The 8,584-nt window shown below is 47.5% G+C and overlaps 1 long non-coding RNA gene across 1 annotated transcript; it reads left to right on the forward strand.

The window, feature by feature from the left end:
- Window positions 1–5,438: 5,438 nt before the first annotated feature.
- LOC125942892 (uncharacterized) lies at window positions 5,439–7,000 on the forward strand. The gene is made up of 2 exons (XR_007465402.1): window positions 5,439–5,895; window positions 6,889–7,000. It is a non-coding gene; the product is annotated as an uncharacterized LOC125942892 (long non-coding RNA).
- Window positions 7,001–8,584: the final 1,584 nt, after the last annotated feature.

Here is an 8,584-nt window from a genome sequence, read left to right on the forward strand (position 1 = left end):
GCGAGCGCCCGCACTGACGGGAGTTTCTACTCCTAAATAATCTTCCTCCGTGGTTTGTACCAGGAGCAGTAGAGCTATCGCTCCAATAACAGTAGTGTGATATTTTCAAATGCTTGCTTGCGATGTTGCAAAACTGTGTTTGATCAACACGCATTTACCATCGTACATAAACTTGGCGTATTGTTCCCCTTATGTTCGCAAAATTAGACCTCAGTTGTTCTAATTATGCCAGTGCAGCAGTATAAGTTTAACACCGCTCGTAAAACACACTATTAACGCTATGGGCCACTTGCATACGTAATTTACTGGAAAAGGCGCATTTAACCTACTCATTTGAAACATCCACTACACATTACCGATACCGTACCCCTAGCTTTCCCCAGATATAAACAAGATGCCTTGTTTAGCTCACCAAGGACACCGGGGAAACAAATTACGAATCTCATATGATGCCCAAGAAGCACATGAAAAAATAAGGGTTGAGTAATTATCTGCAGCAATTCCATTTAAAGCAGGAACGTGAATGTTTAGCAACGCATCTCACTCAAAATTCTACATATTCTGACAAAATTTCAAGTTCTTATAACGTGCAGTTGTTCTATGAGTCTGGAAAACATTTACCTTTGTGGCAGTATGGTACCCTGGAATGCTTCAATGAGTAACTTTGTAGTCCAGAAACTCTGTAATGAACCTACACAGAATAAACATTTATCGCTCTTCACTCAGAGCATTGCTTCATACTTCGAAGAAATATAAGCAACGTTCCTCGCATAGTTTGCCGAGGATACCGGGACAAAACATCTAAGTGCCTTGTTTACAATCAACGAAGTACATGACGGTCATTATATATTATATAAATGCCGAATGACGTAATACGTTTGCTCAGGGGGAGTCCCCGTGTCCGGTCAATCGTGTGTGCCGTAGATTATATGCAAAATGATTCAAGGAACAAGCGGGATGATAATTTCTTCTCCTTTTCGATAACGAAAGTTGATTTCTAATCAATACCGTGTCCTGTTTTTTCGTGATGTTCTGGCAGTGCGTTTGACACAGTGTGCAACTTGGTTACATCATTGCGGCGCTGTTGTAGCCTTCCTTTTAAGTTCCCAATTTCGCCTATATATTTCGCATTCCGCTTTTATGCTCCACTGCTGTCGCACGAAAACTTGAGCTGAAGACTTCCTCGACAATGGCAATCCTTACCAGCCTATAACGACGGAATAAAGGCGTGTTGCTCCTGCCAGAGCAAGGACAACAAGCAAGCGAGCGTCACTTCCTTAGGCACGAGGGGTGAGCGAGTCATTTCAAAGATTTTCAATGGTTACGAAGTGCCAATCTGCCACATCTCTACAAGCAAATAACGCAGCAACTCGTCAGAGTCAAAGACCACCTCAAGAAAGAAATTACCCTGGCATCGTTCTACAAAAATTCGGGCCAAGACTGCCAGGCGTGCTATAAGGCGGAACCGGGAACTTAAAAACAAGCCTACAACAGCACCGGCCACAATGATGTAGCCAAAGGGTACACGGTGTCAAGCGCACTGGCGGAGCATCACGAAAAAACACAGTATTGATTGGCAATCGGCTTCCGCCACCGAAAAGAAGAAATTAAATTTTGCTTCAGCTGTGTTTTGTTGCAAAGTGTCGGCTTTCAAAAGTGTGTGTGGGGGGGGGGGGGGGGGGGGCAAGTGCTCCCCCTCCCTGCCCCCCCGGCAGATACGCCTATGGGGCGCGCTTTGCTTCAGCATCGGCCATCTCATTACCATTGAGCCCACAGTGCCCCGGGATCCATTGGAACACTGTGCGGTGGTGTTTTTCTTGAGCGCATGAAAGTAGCTCGGTGATCTGCAGTGCCAGAACCTGATATGCGCTGTGGCGCAGGAAGCATCCCAAAATTTGCAGCGTGGGTTCTGAGTCCGTGAAAATGCACCACTCTTGAGGTCTTTCCCCGCAGATGTGGCGAATCGCTTCCCGAATAGCCACAAGCTCTGCAGCGGTTGATGTAGAATTATCATCTAGAACGAAAGCTCGAGTCATCTGCTGGGCCGGTATCAGCACAGCTGCTGTCGATGCCTTTGGTGACGCGGACCCGTCTGTGTAAACATGAACATAGGTCTGGTATTCTGACCAGATGTATGCCAAAGCAAGTTGTTGTAGCCCGCTAACGGGAACCAATGATTTCTTTAGTATGCCGGGGACGTGCACGCATACCGAAGGTTGAATCATCACCCACGGTGGTTTGACGGGGTGATATGGAAGGGCATAGCCTGATGTTATGTGGGGTAATGGCAGCGGAGTGCACTTGTGAAACTGCTGCCTGGCCGCTCATGTAGAACCGACGTCAATGGATGGCAATGGTGTAGATATACTCGAAGTGGTTCGTGGGACAGGTGTACGGATAATGGGAATACGCGGGCTTCCTCAATTGTGCCGTTGTTCGAGGCACGCCGTGGCAAGCCGAGGCATATTTTGAGTACCTGCGCTTGAACGCTCTCTAATGTCCGTAAGCAGGAAATACTTAAGTTTGAGAGTATCGGGAGGCTGCATCGAATGTAGCCTACAAATAGAGACTGATAAAGTCGTATTAAGGAGCCTTCCGTGGGGCCCCATTTCATGCCTGCTACGAAGCGAAGAATATGGCAAAACAGATTAAAAAGCCCCTAAACCACCTCAGATATTTTTTTAACATTTCAAGTAAACACGCGCATCGAGTTCAGAATGCCGCCACGATCAACGATGCCAAACGCTGCAGCGCTACGCGCCGCGAGAGCGCCACAAAAAAAAAGAAAACACACACACACACACACACACACACACACACACACACACACACACACACACACACACACACACACACACACACACACACACACACACACACACACACACGCACGCACGCACGCACGCACGCACGCACACACACACACACACACACACACACACACACACACACACACACACACACTGCCGTCCTCCTCCCCTCGCCTTTCCGGTATCCCAGCGGTCGTCATGATGTCAGCAGGGGGGGAAGTCAACGGTGGAAACGATGTCCATTGGTCGAACAAGAACCTACGACTTCCGGTTAGTCTGCTAGCAGGTACGCGCGCTTTCTGCTCTTCCTCGTCGTGTTGCTCGTTTGTGCGCCCTTGCGAATCGGTAATTACAGCCCGCAACGCAAGTTCCAAATCGCTCGCGTTCCAACACAGCCGTGCTTAGCGGTCTGATTAGCTGCGCGAACAGAGTGCGACAATGTAGGCCTTTCCAGACGTGCGCGCAACACAGGGTCTATAGCGGTACGCTTCGCATGGCACCGCAGCAACAGCGGGTAGCCGAGAAGCGCTGAGTCCACGTCACCGGCACGGTAACTCGTCGCACGCCGTTTGCCATTCGAGGGCCGCCGTTCAACAGCGGTTTTTGCTCGTGAACGGCGACATTTCCTTGCCGTACGTAGAGAGGATGAGACCAGGGCCGTATTCTGAAACGTTCGCCTAGGCGAAATTTCTTTTTTCGCTTTCAGGCATGTGCTGATTGGCTGTTTTAGCAAAATTGGATGAGCTGATTGGGTGGTTGAGCCCGACGTCATTCAATTTCGCTCAACCAGCCAATCAGCGCGCACGCCTGCAAGCGAAAAAAGAAATTTCGCCTAGGCGAACGTTTCAGAATACGGCCCCAGGGACTGATTTGCGCGGCAGCCTCACCGCCGCTGATCGCTCGACGGCGCCGATATCGTCGCTAGGCCTTTTCTGGTTCCCTTCAAAGCTAAAACGGACGGCGCTTTGAAATGAAATACCGACGCTCACAAGCCGCAATATTTTCTTATCGTTGTTATCGTAATATGTATGTAATACCCTCCTGCGCGAGGGCCTTTAGGGGTATTTTGAATAAATAAATAAATGAATAAATCGATCTTCGCAATAATTGTACACAAAGAAGAAAAATACGCTGATATTAGCGGCGCCGTCGGCTGCGATGCGAGCACAGCCGAGCCCGTCGTCTCCTCCATGGAGTGGCGGAATGGAGTGGCGGAATGTCCAGAATAGCGGCTCTGAGCCGCTATTCTGGACATTCCGGCATTTTCTTCGAGACATGACGTAGGCGCGACGCTTACAAAATGGCGCCGATAGCCCCGTTTCGCTTTCGTAACGTGACGCAAATTTGACGTTTCGCCTAAGAAACTGTAATGTAGGCATTGAACATAGCGTGGTTCATAAAGCAAAACAGTTTTCCTCCCCAGTGAAAATAAAGCAGCTAGCTCAAAGCGTACGACTATTCGATCAAAATCGTTTCTCGCTTCCGTCGTCTGCATGCGCGCAGGCTGTCGTCTGCTTCATTAGCTAGGATGCGTGTCCTCGGGAAACGGAATGAGTCATCGTATATTGGCGCCCACGCGCTTGCTTTCTACCTTGAGACAACATACGCGACCTGCCAGTGATGATCAGCGCCCGCTCTAGGCCGCGTTATCGCTATCTCGTGATCCGCAAGTGACTCAGCCCGACTCGTCTGGCTGAGAAGCGGCCGAATATCATCGATAGCGTTGCGCGCGCCACAGGTATTCGCTTGAGCGACGCAAACGCCGGCACTGCCATCTCTTGTACACTTCGCTGCTTACTCGCACCGCGAGAGGAAACTTCAAGGCGCCGTCTTGCGTACATTTCTTTTTGTAAATTAAAAAGTCACCGTTCTCATAGCCTTTGATGACGCGAAAAGTCATTAATATTGATTACAATACAAACACAATAGTGAAAAGTGCGAAATGTCGCAGAAAGTTTGCTAGTTTCAACCAATATTATCTCAAATAAACGTGTTTTTAATAGAAATGATGGTTCAAAACACAAATGCCAACACCACCCGAGAGCGATGCAAATGCTATGAGCACGCGTTGTCAACAAAAGATTTTCATCGCCCCAAATGACAGGGAAAATGCGGCGATACGCATGCCTCTCCACTGTCATTGCATATGGCCGCTCATTACCATAATTCGCGTCGCTCGTCGCACCACAAATTATGGCGGAAAATCTCTGCAATGGCGGCCGAGCGCAACGTCACGCAACGTCAAATTGACGTTTACAAAAGGGCCCTTCCTGTGACGCTCTTCACAGGATATTCCTTCAGCCAATCAGCAAGCGGACATGCCGGCTATCTTGGAACGCCACCACATATTCGCGAAATTACAGATGCATTGCACGAGCTTCTGCACGCTACCGTCCACTTTCTTTTTAAGCTCTAAAGTCGCAATAGAGGTGCCAAGGACCACAAAAAAGTATTAGTCGATAAAGTTTGCAGCTCCACGTCACGTTTCATCATTCTGACGAAAACGCAAAATTGCATTTAGCAAAACTTCCGTTTCCCGGCAAAAATTTCAAAACACGTGACCTTCGGACAGCCAATGAGACAGCCAAGATGGCGGCCGTGCAGCCGCCATGCGTGTCCAGAAACATGCGTTTCGCCGCAGCTCGGCTGGACCCGGTGAACAATAGATGCTCTGACGTCACACGAGATATTTCCTCCCTAGGTTGTCCCCAGAAATTTTTTTTTCCCCTCTGTGCTTTCCTTATGACGCTGTGAAGTACCTGGCGCGTCACGTGAACATGAGAACATGGCCGGCGTGCTTGGAGGGAGATCGGAAAGATCACACGAGAGTTGAGATATACTGTAGTTGAGATCACCTGTTAACTGGGTCAACGGCTAAGTGCGTCAACCATCGCCGCGTGTTTTAGAGTAAACACTTAACTCAACGCAAGAACATCTGAGATCGCCGCAAGAAACATGTGGAGTGGTGACAAATGCGGCATGCGGTGACGTCCCTTCGTTGGAAAGTGTTTTGAGACCGAAAGAATCGCAGCGTGACGACGATAAGTTCCCGAGTACGTGGATTTGTCGTTAGAAAACGCGAAAGGTAAACATTAAGGCTCATTCACACCGGCGACTTGAGGAGGTCGCGCGACCATTTGCGACTCGCGAACAAAAAGCGACCGAAGGCGACTGATGTTCACACCGGCAAGCCCGGCTGAGCGCGACCTGCAAGTCGCAATCCCGGACATTCTCGTTCTTTAGCGAGAATTCTAGGGATCTACGCAGTCAGCGCGCACTTCGCTGGCACTATGTAAATTGGTTTCGCGTTCCGGCAACAGCCATGCATTTTGTTTCGAGCGATGGCTGGATTTTGATTCGAGCGAACAGGGAGACGTCGTCCCTGTGCTGATGTGCTCCGCCGGGGTGTCAGCTGTGGCAGCGCGGAAGCCTCCGAAGAAAACGCGACGCTCGTGGGTGCGCCCGTGCCTCCGCTCGCGTGAAGTGACCGGCCACGCAAGCCGCCTCCTGCCCGAACTTTGTGCGCATGACAACGAGTATTATCGAGAGAGAGCAAGTCATAATTTCTAGTTCGCATTGCGTATTATTCGGTGCATAATATTAAAGCAAAGCTGTTCACCCGCTGTTCACCTTTGGGTGGCGTGCTCATCCAGCGAACGGCAGCTGGAAAAAGGGTTTGTGTTGTGCTTTCTTTTCCTGCTGTTTAGCTTCCAACACGTTGCTGCAACTGCTGCGTCCCAGAATCACAAGACAAGACACCAATTACCGGCCTGTAGCCTGCATATCGTGACGCGGGCATTGCATTTGGCGTGGACGACGACACACATCACTTTCGGCGCGGCGCTGATTGGTTGAGCAGCTTTGCGACCACGGTCGCGCGACTGAAAAATCGCGCAGTGAGCGACTGGCCCAAAATGGTCGCTTTTCCAGAAAAGCGACCATTTGCGACCATTTGCGACTGGTCGCTTTGCGACCAACTTGGTCGCGCGACCACTGTCAGTCGCCGGTGTGAATGAGCCTATACGCTGTATAATGGGGTTCGTTAGTTGTCTTTCTTGTTTTTTTTTTTTTTTTTCAGATATTCTACGAGAATGCACAAAACCGTGAGCCGATGGTTTCGGCCGATGACTGTATACGAGGTGTTTTAAATCGTCTGTAATGTGAATAAATGTGTGGTGGGCGCTGTTAAACGTTTGCAGCTTCTCTTGAGTGAATTACCGCTGCGGTGTTGCAGACTGTGTAGCAAACCGAAATAAACTAGTACTCGTGTTTAGTTAAATCGAATGTTGTTGCATTGAATGACAAAAATGTTGAGTGCTAAATATTTCCCGCTGATAAAATCCGAACACGGCATGTCTAAGTTTGTGCAGCAGAAGTTCCCAGTGCAGCAGTGCAACCATGTTTTTGGTAATCCAAATGTTAAAATGTCTTGAGATGACTCACATTTATAACACAGCCAGTCTTGGGGATATCTGCAGGAATAGTATAGATGTAGTACATTGGAGTCGGGCGAAAATTTGTCCAATATAGTGCAGTAATAGGTAAACAGGTGTCACAGTACAAAAGATTGTCAACCAGATAATGGTTAGACTGAGCTGTAACACAGATGTTGCCCTTATATGGACAAGATCTCATGAGGGTGATCTCAACATCATTTGCTTTCAAAATTTGAGAGGCATTTGCAATATTCAGTAACTAATATCACTACATAGTCAGCATACACTCTTTAATTGTGCATGCTTACACCCTCACAATCAAACACTATATATATTTTGCTGTTCGTGGCTACCATGCAGCAAGGGATGCTGATACTCAATTATCTAGTAGTGCATAAAATGGAAGGCCAATTCAGTGATGTTAAAGCTCTTTTACAAACTGCTTACACGAGGGGAACAAAGAGAGGTCAGGACTTCTATTCATCACATGCAGAATCCGATCTCTGGTCCGTGCGCCCACTGAATTTTGTTGAGTAAACATTGTAAATGACTCAAGTTCTTCATGCTTACATGCAGCACAAATGATGAGGACAAAATTGCTTATTTTAATACAGCCAATGAGCTCTTTCTCAATAGAGAAGCCCTTGAAAACGTTTTCCTGCTGTACCTCAGTTAATCATGTCACATGGGTTTGATTCTTTTGAGCAACTAATGTGATCAGGATAGCTTAAACTGGAATATTCTTCACTCTGTTTACAACAAAGGTCTTCATTTTTTCTTGCATTGAATTATTCCACTGAAAAACTGGTGATAAATCCAACAGAAACCATCTGTCATAGACACCTGCAAGTTCCTTCCAGTGACATCAGTTCGGCTACTCTCGCACTTCCAAGAAGTTCCAGTTGCGAAAGTGTCAGCATTTTCACATCTGCTAGTTAGTTTGACCTTGTACAAATAACATTGCCGCAAGGCAGTTTGTATAACGATTTTTTTGTCCTGTGCAGTGCTCTCAAAGTTGTGCATGGTATATATATATATATATATATATATATATATATATATATGCAAAGCACGCAAATATTTTTATGTTATTAGAGGAAAGTGGGGTGTGCACACACAGATAAAAGAAGACGGGGACAGACAACTCAAGTTTTGCAGGGCAGTGCGTTAGGCGAGTTGGTGCATAGCTAAACGCACGAATTGTGGCGCAAGGTTGAAAAAAAAAAAAGTAAAGCCAAAAAGGAGACAGGATAGGGCGCCAAACTTTCAACTACTTTTATTTCCAGCACATCACCGAAATATATCTAGTTCCAAAAAAATATGTGCACAAAGACATGG

Source organism: Dermacentor silvarum, chromosome 2 (genome assembly GCF_013339745.2).
Source record: "Dermacentor silvarum isolate Dsil-2018 chromosome 2, BIME_Dsil_1.4, whole genome shotgun sequence".
NCBI classification, from domain to species: Eukaryota; Metazoa; Arthropoda; class Arachnida; order Ixodida; family Ixodidae; genus Dermacentor; species Dermacentor silvarum.